Consider the following 14,071-nt stretch of genomic DNA (forward strand, 5'->3'; position numbering starts at 1 on the left):
ATTGCATTGGGAGTTATACCTGATGTAAATGACGAGTTGATAGGTGCTGACGAGTTGATGGGTGCAGCACAGCAACATGGCACAAGTATACATATGTAACAAACCTGCACGTTATGCACATGTACCCTAGAACTTAAAATATAATAATTAAAAAAAAAAAAAGCATTTCCTGCTGTGCAGGTCCGACAGACTTTGCCCCAGGTCACTGTACATTCCTCAAGCCCATTGAATTTCTCTAAAAACCATTTACTACCCCTCTAAAATCATCCACATTCTCCCATCTTCCTTTCCCCTAAGAAGAAGGGTGTATAACTGTCTGTGCGCCTTATAGTGTCAGGTCGGGGGTAACCACTCTGCGATTTTCTCTCCATGCACGCTAATTAATTTTTACGCCATTTTCTCCTATTAACCTGCCTTTTTTGAGTTGATTTTTTCAGCAAAACTTCAGAGGGCAAAGCAGTTTTCCTTTGGACCCCTGCACTCGGCCAATAGAATTTGACAGAAGTCTGAGCTTTCTTGTGCCAGGTCATGAAAAAACTTCTACCTATGCTCCCGGAATGCTAGTCCTTCAGATGCCCCCTCACAGAAGCCAGCCTGTGAGTCATGGGAAGCCCAGGCCAGATTGAGGAGCCACAGGTGGACCCTTCAGTCCGCCAAGAACAAGTACCGCTCACACGGGCGACCGTGTTGAACATCAGCACAGTTCCAGCTCCCGGTGGCTCTATGTGGTCTGCGGGAAAAATGAAGGAACACAGGAATTCTCAGCAGATGCAGGGCAGGAAACCTTCTTCTATGTTCAGTCCCACCTTGGCAGAAATCTGCAATATACTGGAAAGGACAGATGTTGCATTCCATTAAAAGTGGGAGTGAAACCCACTTTATTTGTTTTCTATTTAATTTTATTACTATTATTATTATTTTGAGACAGAGTCTCGCTCTGTCACCCAGGCTGGAGTGCTGTGGCACAATCTTGGCTCACTGCAAACTCCACCTCTCGGGTTCAAGCAATTCTCCTGCCTCAGCCTCCTGAGTATCTGGAATTACAGGCACCTACCACTACCCCTGGCTAATTTTTTGTAATTTTAGTAGAGACGGGGTTTCACCATGTTAGCCAGGCTGGTAACTCCTGACCTCAGGTGATCCAACTGCCTTGGCCTCCCCAAGTGCTGGGATTACAGGTATGAGCCACTGTGCATGGCCAAACCCACTTTAATTAGGTCACTGAAGGTCAAGGTGACCCCAGCAAGTTGCAGGAGACTTGGAGAGAGTCCGAGAGGGTGACGGGTTGGCTGACAGGCTGTGCCTCATGGTGATCTGAGGTCAATTCAGAGAATCCCCGCCGTGGGTTTTTAGGTCTGACTGATGCAATGCAGTCAGCTGAGGATGGCAGTGAATGTGCAGAACTTATCTTCCTGTCTTTCTGAGGACAAAGTTACTTTAAAAAATCATCCCGCCCAATTCTATCTTCCAGCAATGCTTGACACAGAATAAGGCCTCAATAATTTTTTTTCTTGAGTGAATGAAGGTATTACCTATGTCTTATAGATGAGGCAGCTGAGGCTAAGTGACTTGGATAAGCCATCTTGCTGGTTCTGTAAGGTCTCCTGATGTAAAAAGTCTCATTAGTTAAGAAAACTATCATCTAAGACTCCCTTGGCCAGTAACTTCCTTTTATGCAAAGAATAAAGGTCAATTTAAAATTAAGCCTAAATGAAATGGAATTCAGATGCTCAGGGTCAAGTCCTAGGGGGAGGCACTGAGGAAATGACAGCTGTCTGGGGGCTGGTGGCAGGGATCGAAGCTCTGCAGCACCAGTGGGTGGCAGGGATCTAAGTTTTGCAGTGCCATTCGGTGGCAGGGATTTAAGCTTAGAAGCGCAGTCAGTGGCAGGGATCAAAGCTTTGCAGTGCCAGTTGGTGGCAGGAATCTAAGCTTCACAGTGCCAGTTGGTGGCAGGGATCTAAGCTTTGCAGCACGGTTGGTGGCAGGGATCGAAGCTCTGCCACACCAGGCGGTGGCAGGGATTGAAGTTCTGCAGTGCCAGTCGAGGCAGGGATCTAAGCTCTGTGGCACCAGTTGATGGCAGGGATCTAAGCTCTGCAGTGCAGTCGGTGGGAGGGATCAAAGCTCTGCAGCACAGTTGGTGGCAGGGATCTAAGCTTTGCAGCACCAGGCGGCGGCAGGGATCTAAGCTCTGCAGTGCTAGTCGGTGGCAGGGATCTAAGCTCTGTGGCACCAGTTGATGGCAGGGATCTAGGCTTTGCAGTGCCAGTCAATGGCAGGGATCTAAGCTCTGTGGTGCCAGTTGGTGGCAGAGATCTAAGTTCTGCAGCGCCCATGGCCCACTGGTTCACCCTGGCCGAGCCTCCAACAGACAGCCCCGTGCAGCTTCTTTGCTTCGAGCATTTGTTGATTTGCCAATTCCTGTTGCCAGTTCCTGTAGTATAAACACTCGTGATTTGATGCTGCCAACCCAAAGTCACCGAATGCAGAGTTGGGAAGAAATGTGCCACCATGGCTTTTGGTAGCTGGTGTGACCAGCTCAGCGGTCTCCAGTTACTGGTGTCCCCACAATTCCCTCTTGCCTTGCTACCAGCACTTGAATTTGCAGCCCTAGAAATGTGAGCACCAGGCAAGGAGAGAATCAACAACCCCAGCTGGCTCCACATCCAGCATTCCGGGTTAGAGAACTGTCTACAAGAGGAAACTGAAACTCCTCATAGAGCTACACTCTGCGTTTCCCGAGGTTGCCTAGTTACTAAGCTGCAGATCTGGGGTTTGAAGGCGGGCTTTCTGGCGGAGGCTTTCTCACTCCAAGGTAGTTGCTTGTTTCATTACCTCATGCTGTTTTTATTTTTTCTACCTAGGCTGTGACAGTTAATTTATCAGGACAGTGAGATTCCAGGGACAATGGCATTTGTACTGATAGTGGAATCGTGGAAAATAGGAGGAAAAACGCTGACAGCAACCCAGGTCCTTTGACGTATTTCTGACTATAAATAAAAACAATTAGATGCAAACAATACTTTTGAAAATATAGAGAAACCACCGGTCTTTTGGATTCCACGATTCATAATCGCCCGCTTCTCTGTGTAGATGATAAAATTTGTGGTTCAAAGCTGCTGTTTTCTCTCTCTCTCTCTCTCTCTTTCTCTGTCTCTCTCTCTCCATGGAATGGAATGAAAATGGAAACAAGCCAGGTCCATGACAACCTAGACACCTGGGGAGTGAGATGGAGAACGTGGCAGAGATGACCCTTGCCTGGATATTTTTTAGTCCATTTCCCTCTGTGCTCTTGATACCTTTCTCATCCCCAAGGAGCACAAGGGAAAGTAAACAGAGGCTGCATTCATGAATCAGGCCAGTGAACTGGCAAATGAGTCTTGCATATGCAGAGACTTGCTCTTCTCTTTCTGAGCCTGCTGGAAAAACACCCTTACCTTTAATCACACACATACACATGCACACACATGTGCACACACGCATGAACACACATGCATTTGCATATGTACACATGCACACAAGCACATGCAGGCTCATGCATACACAATGCACACATGCACGCGCACACACACTGGCATATGCACACACGTACTCACACAATGCACACATGCACACACACACATTGGCATATGCACACACGTGCACACACACATGCAGGCACATGCATACACATGTACTCACACAATGCACACACACACACACTCACACTTGCATATGCACACACACACGCACACACACACACATACACACATGTATGGACAAAAATATAAAGAGGAAAAACTGGAAACCTCAACAAATCTCTAAATGGACTGATGTTTCTTCTGCTACCAGGTGTTGAATTTTGTTTCTCCTTTTGCTAAAACTTTCTCTAAGCCTAATACTCCTTGGAAACAAAACCCACAATCCACTTTTGAAAACTACTGAAGATCTTTTTCTTTTCTTTGGGATCATAAAATATTCTCGACACTGAACCAGCTGCAAAAGTGAAGGTGAAGTCAATACATGCTTCATATTTGGCCCAAATGTCACTTTCCTATTTACAGCCCTTGAAACTTTTGCAGAATCAAGGCTATGGTCTTGGGAAGATAGAGGCTGCATTTCCCAGCACACTTAGGGTAACCATAAGCAGAGTGTGGCAGCATAGGCCAACAACAGTTACGGCATTTTGTTTTGTAGAAATGAGACACAGGAAGCATACATATCAGCACATTTATAAAAGTAAACATCGTGGAAGGCAGTTACTATCTCTGGGCTCCAAATCCACCTTTCCATGCTCTGTTTTGTGACCCTCCAAAATCAGCATATGTCTGATTTACCAGCTGTTTTCTTGTAGGCTCTTCCAGTAAGGGAAATTAGGAGGCCTCCAGGCTGGAGGAAGAGGAGGCATTTGCTCCTTCATCTCTTCTTCCTGGGCTCCTTGTCTTCTTGCTGTTTCCATGAGCATTAGGGCAGTAATGCTTCACCCCATAGCATCAGGTCCTTTCCTCAGCAGCAACTGGATCCAGTTCACAGTTTCTCCAGCACTTGCAGAATCAGTCTCATTTCACTCTCTCATGGACAATACCATCAGCCAGGCCATATCACCACCTCGGAGGCCTGGCTTCCACACCCAGATGTGGAGGAGCAGCAACAGCTGAGCAGCAAGCTCTCCTCGGAGGGGGGTCCCAGACCCACAGGGCATCTATAAGCTTCCAGGTTGGGATAATTCCAACCTTCTCTTTGTTCCTTCAGCACCAGGGATGGTGGCTGTTTTATGCATTAGGTTCCAGGGTGTCACCCAGGCCTCTGTTTCCCCTCCTGACCTCGTGATCTGCCCACCTTGGCCTCCCAAAGTGCTGGGATTACAGGCGTGAGCCACCACGCCTGGCCTAGTTAATCATCTTTATGCTAAAGTCTCTCTGTACAAATGACTGATGAAGATTCTGTCTCTTGGTTATACTCTGATGAATGCAATGGAAACTGCCATTATCAGGTGCAGTCACCACACTTGAAAGATGTCTGTGGGCTTGGGAGAAGGTTGAGAATGACCAGACACAGATCTCCTCCCACTTCTCTTGCCTTCTTGGACATACTGGAGGAGGGCATGCTCTGCCTCCTTACGGTATGGGCATGTGGTGTGCTCTGGCCAGTGATGTGGGAGTAGAAGTGATGGATGTCACCTCTGATTGGAAACATTTAAGAGTCAGTGCACACTCTTCTTGTCTCCTTCTCCTACCCAGGAGGCCCACGATGTAGGTGCCTCAACATGAAGGCCATCTGGGATGCTGAGCCATCACTGCACGGGGAATGCCTGCCCTGGACAGTCACGACTGCTGTCTTTGCCTGAACAATAGAGGCATGTTGTGGCAGGATGCTGAGATTCTGGTGCTGTTTGTTACCTCAGCATCCCCTAACTGATCCTGACTGACTGAGATGGCAGGCAAGACCTTAGCTGTTTTGATGTCTACTGCATCATCTAGAACAGTGCCTGGCATACAGTACGCACACAAGAGAGAGGTGATGAATGAATGCATAAAAGTGAGAATTCATGTGGAAGAGTTCTAATAGGAGCAATGAAACGGCACCAAATTTCTGAAACTGTAACAAGAGAAAAATAAACAGAAAGTTTCTGAAAGCAGTGGTTCGCAGCCCTATCAGATATGAGATCTCCATTGCTTAATGAATGTTTTAAAGCTCCCTTTTTACAATGCTGAAATGGAATTCACAGATAATGTCATGCACATACAAGGTAATTTTACTAAGATTAATATAATGCTCTAACTGGATATCAAATCAAGTAAAAATGCATTTGTAATTTAATGAGACATATTTCAACATGCCATTTGAGCATGACCACATGAGAAAACGCCTCTTCATAGTCATTGTAAATGCTGCAGATTGAATGCAGGTTGACACTTAGTAGCTGCTGAGGACATTTTCCAGTGTGGGGAACAACTCTCTATAAAGTTATAATGAAGACAAAATATTCCCTGATTAACCCTGAGTTTACAGTTGTGAAAAATTCATGGTTCTGATGTTAAACTACAGTGCAGATAACTACAGCTTCCCTTCTAGTTTGATGGGACATTTATAAGTTGTGAATAACACAGGGCAGTTTTTTTTTTTTGAGATAGAGTCTCACTCTGTCACCCAGGCTGAAATGCAGTGGCACAATCACAGTTCACCGAAGCCTTAACCTCCTGGGCTCAAGCAATCCTCCCACCTCATCCTCTGGGTAGCTGGGACTATGGGTGTGCATCACCACACCTGGCAATTTTTTTTTTTTTTTTTGTAGAGATGGGGTTTCACCATGTTGCCCAGGCTGGTCTGGAACTTCTGGAATCAAGTGATCCTCCTGCCTCAGCCTCCCAAAGTGCTAGGATTACAGGTGTGAGCCACTGCACCCGACCAGAACACAGGACAACTCTTTGTCACATGAGCCTGTCCTGGACATTGCAGGGCATTTAGTACCCCTGACTTCTGACCATGAAATGCAAGAGTATGCCCTAATCCTTGTGAAAAATAATCAGTCCCGAAAATGTGCCAAACACTTCCATGGCTGTGGGGACAGTTATGTCCCTACTGAGATCTGTGGCTCTAAATAGAATATTCTATCCCTGAGGGTCCCTACATCACACACAGACCTTCCCCCATCTTAGTCCACAGAGGGCAGTGAGTCATCACATCGTGGTCACTGCTATTGCCTCACAGTGACCAAAGGGAGGCCACAGAGGAAAGAAGAGGAAGAGAATCCACAGCTTTCAGTGTGGACAGATGAGCAGAGAAGAGTGCATTTTCATTCACCAAGTCCTGGAGGTGCGGCAGGGTGGGAGAGCCTGTGTGCCTTAGAGGGAAGAAGATGCTTCTGGAAATGTCACAGACAAAACATATTTCTCTTCCACGTGCATGGGAATGAGTCAGCCTTCCTCTGCATGGCTTTCCTGTCTTCATCAACCCTCACCCTGACCTTCTGCCTGTGTGATTGCAATCAGCATAACGCAACAACAGGATGGTCCATCTATATTCAGGAGGTCATCTACAGCCTCTTCCACGCTCGTAATCTCCTAGGTAATAGGAAATGGCCATTGTTGGCCCCTGTACCAGTGGATCCTGTTGGTAGAAGGTGCCCAAGCTTGACCCAGGTCATTGCTCCAAGGTGTCCTTCAGAAAGAAGGAGTGAGGGCTACTTCTTCCAGACTTGGACATCTGTGTGATTGGCAGCCTTCCGCCCAACTCCTGCCATGCACAACCTGCTCAACCATGCACAGTGGTTCTAGAAGATAGTTCTTGACTTGATAACAGCGAATAATGTTGAGTTATCATACCACTGGCTTTTTTGCCAAATGCTTCATGGGCCCTTCATTCTAACACTTTTCTGGAAAGAAACTGTCCTGCATTATACGTGCTGGGCTTCTCCTCTGGTTTTATGGTCACCCTGGCAGGCTGTGAAGCACAAGGCATTCTGGGACTTCTGCTTAAGACTTACTCCCACTCAATATTTATTGACCAATAGGACCACCAACTCTTTCACTAGAGACCATCTATCAAACTGCTTCAGTTCATCTGCTTCTGCCAAGGCACTCTCTGCGAGTTCCTGAGTAGGAAGCCTTCCTGTGACTTTTTCCGACTTCTAAGGAAAGAAGTCCCACCAACATCTCAAAGAGGGCAGCAGGTTGTTGGACTACGAGAGCAAGAGCTTGTCTGACTTCCAGTGACCTCACTGGAGTGTTTCTCAGCTCACAGACAAGTGTGGCTGGTGGTGCACACCATGACTTTGAAGGTGGATGAGCATAAGGAAGTTTAGTGCAGAGAATCTGAGACAGGCTCTGGAGCTGGATGCGTGGGTTCAAAGCCCAACTGTAGCCCTGTGGCTACAGTTGAGCAAGTTGCTTAATCTCTTCTTGCCTTAGTCTCCTCGTTTGTAAAATTGGGATAATAACAGTACTTGTGCATTAGGGTTACTGTGATGTTCAATGACTTAATATGGTTGTAACAGTCTTTATTCATAAGAAGCTGGCATTCATTATGTTATGCATTAGCTATGAACATAGTTCATAGCTAACGCATAAAATGAACATCTGTTCATAACTAATGCACATAATGAATGTCAGCTTCTTATGGTTTCATGGCATTACTACTAATGATGAGATAATAATACATCAATACAAGTATTGATAACAATACAGGTGGTCCTCAGATATGGCAGAAATCCTTATGGCTGGAATTCGGGAAATGGAGTCTGAGTAGTATATCCATAGCATGCGCTCAGTGGCTATTAGGCAGAGTTCATCTACCAGCATTTGGCAGCGTTTTTGTGCTTACCAACTAGTAAGGCAGTTATTTCTTAAGACTAGACTAATTCCTTGTTGCTGCAGAATATTCCCGCCTCCCAGCATTTGGCGCTCACGTGCTGTCTCTCCTAAACGAACACCACCCGCATGCTGAGCATTACTGGCTGCTCCATGTCCACCGTGTGGTACCTAGAAAACTGCCTGCAAGTTTTATTTTCCTCCTGATTTCGGCAGGTGGGGCCGAGACAAGCTGCTTGCTTGATTTTCTGACCTGGTTTCTTGCTTGCATTCCTGGGTTTGGGGAGATGACTCATATCTCAAAGTCCTGGATAGTAGACGATGTACTTGCAGACGATGTCCCTGGTCCTGTTTAGGTTGTGGCTGTGATGTTCAGCAGAACGGAGATGACTCGGCTCAGGTGAATCATCCTCAGAGGCTGTGGCTGGCTCAGGTGCTAGGGAACATAATGAGCCGCTTGGTTCATTCAGACTCTTCTGTCTCCTCTGCCAATCCTGGGGAAGCACTCCCTGGCTCTTACACAGATACACTCAGATGTATGCAGTGTTTCCCGAACTTCAGCAGTGCTCAATCTCCATGCAGAATGACTGCCATACCCACACATCGTCTTGAGTTTTCAATATTTTGATTACTTTTTTCAAGACTTTATTATGAAAAATGTTAACCATAGAGAAAGATAAATTGTACAGTGCCCACTCATACCCACGGCCTCGCTTCTGTAACTGACATTCTGCTGTGTTTGCTCTATCGCATATCTGTCCACTTCCCAGCTCTCTATTCATCTTCTTTTGTGATTCATTTCAAAGGAAGTTGCAAACATCTGTTTACCCCTCGATGCTCTAGACTGCATGCTATTAACTAGACTTCAATAATCAATTTCTTGTTTTATGTAAAAAACGCAACTTTGTACTATTACCAGAGATGGAAGACGACTATCACTGAGCATAAACACAATTAACTCCTTTTAAATAAGGATAGCAAAAACACAGTAGTGTTAGCAGACACCAATAGGATGTGTTCAGAGCTTCTGAGGGAGGAAGAGACTTCAGGCCTGAATGGCCATGTGAGTTTTTCCTTCTAGATGAAGCTGAGGCATTGCTAGGCTCTGGATCTGGATGTCCTCGGTTAACATTGTTCCAGCTCCTTCACTCTCTGGCTGTGTGACCTTGGACAAGTCACCTAACCTTTCTGTGCTTTGGTTCCCTCCTCTGCGAAATGGGGATGGTGATCATGGGACCAACTTCACTGGGTGGTTTGAAGAGTAAATGAGTTAATATATACAAACTCCTTAGACTTTGCCTGCATGTAGCAAACATCCAATTCATGCAGTCACCCTCTGATATGGTTTGGCTGTGTCCACACCAAATCTCAACTTGAATTGTATTTCCCAGGATTCCTGCATGTTGTGGGAGGAACCCACTGGGAGGTAACTGAATCATGGGGGCTGGTCTGTCTCATCCTAGTCTCGTGATAGTGAATAAATCTCACGAGATCTGATGGGTTTATCGGGGGTTTCTGCTTTTGATTCCTCCTCATTTTTCTCTTGCCACCACCATGTAAGAAGCGCCTTTCGCCTCCCGCCATGATTCCGAGGCCTCCTCAGCCATGTAGAACTGTAAGTCCAATTAAACCTCTTTTTGTTCCCAGGTTTGGGTATGTCTTTATCAGCAGCGTGAAAATGGACTAATACACCCTCTCTCTACCAGCGGGTATAGTCTGATGAGGTCTATGCGGCAGCATAGGGTGGCAGCCATGGAAGAATGCTGTTTAAATGTCCCTTCAAGAGGGAGTCCCCAGAAGGAGAATCATTCACCACAGCCTCTGTCCTCAGGCCTTCAGAAGGCACCTGGTCAGTGTCCAAGCACAGCCAAGGTGCAGGGTGGCTGCTGGGACTCCATGCAAGGCTCCTCTATGGACAACCTCTGTGGCAGCACTTCCTGCTTGGCTGCCTGAGAATTCCCAGGGCTTCCCGCAGTCAGGCACTTCCTGCCCAGTTTTCCCTCCTTCCCATCCGCCTTTCCCAGGGACCAGACCTGCACTGCATCCTGAAGCTCAGCCTTCCTACTCCTGCTCCATATTTTCTTTATCCTCCACAACTGCAGTCCTCAATTAATCTCTGGTGCATTTAACTCTGTCTGCTTCCTGAAGATGCTCATGGATTCTGAGGATTCCCCACGTGCTGTGATGTGACAGTCAGGGGCAAGGGAGGAAAACAGCCAGCTCCACTACCTGTCTACCCTCCCTCCCAACCATTGAGAAAGTTCCCCATTAGAGATTCATTCCTTTGGACCATGAAGCTTTTTGATTCCTATTAACCTTGAGTTAATTTTCTGAGTTTTTTGTTTGTAAAATATTACATATATACTAATGAACATCAGATATATAAATGGGTTGTATGAATAATTGTAAAGCAAACTGTGTACCAGCAAGTGAAACCATCATAACACACAGCCCCAGAAGCATCCACAATCCATGAATAATAACCCCCTCCACATGAGGTGCCTAAGTAAGGAAAGAAGACGGGGAGAGGAGCTGCCAGGGGAAGGACCAAGGATGTACTCTGTGGCTCAGCCCCCTGGCTCTGTCTGGTCTCTCCTTGCTGGCACAGATCAGCCCGAGGGCCACACCGCACACCACAGGCCCATGACCCTCCATCAGAGTCACTGGGCGCTGGCTGAACAAGCACCTTCAGTGAGCTCTGGATTATAACACAGCTATGAAAAGAAGCTAGCTGGTGCTCTTCCTACCCATATGGAGAGATTTCCAGGGCAGATTTCAAAGTGGAAAAGTCAGAGGCAATACAGGAGGGCCTGTGTGCCCAGCTCCCACTGTGAAAACCAACCCAGCTGATGGGGAGTCCTCTCTATTGCTTTCTAGGTTGTCGCTGCCCTCAACCTCCAGATGTAGCCCCCTGCCACCTTCAGGACCCCTGGCTCTCCCTTTGACTCAGTAGTGAAAGGGTTTCTGTGCTCGGAGGGAGTCCTTCAGGAATCTGTGCATAGAATGCCATAGTATAGAGGAAAGTAAGACTATGCAGTCGTATTTGACTTAAGACCTCCATAAGGATACATAGGGAAGCGACAAAACCTGCAGGGAGCAGGGAAGGAAGAGGGATGGGGCTGCAAGCCAGGGGATGCCTGCGGTCACCAGGAGACAGGGGAGGCAGGGAGGATCCTTTCCCAGAGCCTCTGGAAGGAGCGCGGCCCTGCCCACACCTTGATTTGGATTTCTGGCCTCTGGAACCGTGAGAGAACAACTGACTGCTGTGGAAAGTGACCTAAGTTTGTGGCAATTTGTTACAGCAGCCCCAGAAAATGGAACAGCTACTAAGTGAGACTCCTCAGCCAGGCCAGAGAATGTGCATTCTGACGGATAGCTTCTCATTTGCACCGATCACCGTGAGTGCCTGATGGGGAGGCATCTGGCGCCCAGAGAAAGGGTTGTTCTATAATCCTTGCACTCCTAGAAATGAGTGCTTCTTACCAAGATGAAATCCACTCATTATTTATGAATGGCTCAGTTTTGATTTCATCTTCCAAGGTGGGTGATAACTGATCATGAAAACCTCCCTCCCTCTCAGTCTCTCAACAAAAGTCTAGCTTTGCCGGCTGCTTTGAGCTGGAGTGTTCTCTGCTTAATATCTAGCAATGCCAGACAGTAATCTTTACTAGGCTAACAGGAATGCTGTCCAAAATGTGCATTTCAAACACCTCATGACGTATTTGCAGTCTAGCATTACATATTTAATGTGTTTATCCAGTAAGGGTACCGTCCCGGGTGGCATGGAGGGCTTGACCAGCAGTCGGGGTCCCTGGCACTCTTCATGATGCCCGTGTTTTGCTGCTGGTGGAGGAGGGTGGCAGTGTCAGGGCTAGAAAAAAGTCTGCTGTATCTCTGACATCATTCCTGGCTCCACAGCCTCTTTATCTGGTTTTCTACCTCTCCTGGAGATTCATGGTAGTCAATACCCTTTTAATAAATTGAATAAGTTCAATTTCTGCATAAATCAGCCAGAGTTGCTTTCTATTGCTTGCAAACGAGGATTCTAACAGTGACAAAGACTGGGTATATTAATAAGGGCCTGTCTGGATGCATTCTGGGGTGAATGTATAAAAAGTTGGGAAGGACAGGCAGAATCCTCAGGCTTTGAGCCCACGTAGGAACCAGGGTTTACACCTGTGCTGTCCAAGGTAGTAGCTGCTAGTCACATGTGGCTCTATAATTTTAAATTAATTAAAATTAAGTGGCCATGCATGGTGGCTTACGCCTGTAATCCCAGCACTTTGGGAGGCCAAGGTGGATGGATCACCTGAGGTCAGGAGTTCGAGACCAGCCTGACCAACATGGAGAAACCCCGTCTCTACTAAAAATATAAAAAAATTAGCCGGGTGTGGTGGCACATGCCTGTAATTCCACCTACTCAGGAGGCTGAGGCAGGAGAATCGCTTGAACCGTGGAGGCAGAAGTTGTGAGCCAAGATCATGCCATTGCACTCCAGCCTGGGCAACAAGAGCAAAACTCCACCTCAAAAATAAAAAGAAATTAAGTAAGATTAAAGATTTACTTCCTCTGTTGCACCAGCTACACTAGGAGACTAGGAGTGCTCAGAAGCCACAGTGGCTGGGGGCTGACACATTGGTCTGCACAGGTTGAGAACATCCCTGTCATCACAGAAGGTCCTGGTGAACAGCGCTAGCTTAGAGAATAAAAGAAAAAGCTCTCTTCCTTGTGACCCAAGAAAGCCCTGAACCTCTTTTTGCTGTGAGTGTGAAGGGAGAAGCCACCTTGATTCTACTGTGTGAAATATCCCATAGTCCCAAGGTTTTGCAATCTTTGTGCTATTGCTATTGAGGGAAGATGATGTAATGATGTATTAATTGACATGGTTTTCTTTTTTCCTCTGAGCCAAATGCTTTTACTTCTACTCTAAAGGTCTTCTTTCTGAAACCAGCCCAACTTTTCTCCCAGAGAGTATGATGGAACTGAACTTTCAAGATCACGGCATCTGGACATCGAGACAACAGAACCCTCATCCGGCCACCTGCTGCTTGCTGACCAATTCCCATATAAACCGCTAACTTCAGTCAGTTGGAGAGACGGATTTGAGATTTGCCTTCTGTCTCACAGCTGACGTCACCAGCAATAAAGCTTTCTTCCCTGGCAATACTCATTGTCTCAGTGATTGGCTTTCTGTCCAGGGAGCAACCGGACTTAGGCTGAACTCCTGGTGTTCAGCAACACTCCCATTTCAAATAGTTAGAGATTCACCCACTCTTTTAATAAAAACCTCCTGAGAACCAGCTATGAACCAGGATTACATCTGGGCTCTGGAGATACAGGAGGAAACAGAATAGAAACAAACATGTCTGCCTTCATGGGGCTTACACACTGGGGAACAAATGACAATCAGTAAAAAGATACATTTAAAAAGTTGTATTAGCAACAGGTGCTAAGGAGAAAAATAAAGCAGTGAGGGGTGCTAAAGTGTTCTAGGGTGGAGAGTTTGTAGCTGTAGACCCGTCGGCCAGTGAAAACCCCACTGAAAAAGTGTCATTTGAGTCAAGACCAGAAAGGAGACAGGAAGAAAGCAAAGTAAGTATTGGGGGCAGAGACAAGAGTCATCTCCTTCTGGGTGGGGAAAGGCCAGGCTGGGTGGTCTCTGTAGAAGGAGAGCAATACATGGCTTGGGGCATTCTTGGCTCTGACATTCCACAGACATTGATCTTGACAGAAGACCAAGGGGCCACTTGCAGCAAGAGTTCACAGCATGTAGATGAAAT

The 14,071-nt window shown here is 46.7% G+C and overlaps 1 protein-coding gene and 1 long non-coding RNA gene across 2 annotated transcripts in view; one reads left to right on the forward strand and one right to left on the reverse strand.

The window, feature by feature from the left end:
* The window catches only part of TMEM132D (transmembrane protein 132D), an 832,282-nt gene that overhangs the window by 29,945 nt on the left and 788,266 nt on the right, over nt 1-14,071 (reverse strand). The window lies entirely within an intron of this gene.
* On the forward strand, nt 11,202-13,457 carry LOC112634706. The gene is made up of 3 exons (XR_003121810.1): nt 11,202-11,314; nt 11,594-11,831; nt 13,224-13,457. It is a non-coding gene; the product is annotated as an uncharacterized LOC112634706 (long non-coding RNA).

This window comes from Theropithecus gelada, chromosome 11, assembly GCF_003255815.1.
Source record: "Theropithecus gelada isolate Dixy chromosome 11, Tgel_1.0, whole genome shotgun sequence".
In the NCBI taxonomy this organism is placed as follows: domain Eukaryota; kingdom Metazoa; phylum Chordata; class Mammalia; order Primates; family Cercopithecidae; genus Theropithecus; species Theropithecus gelada.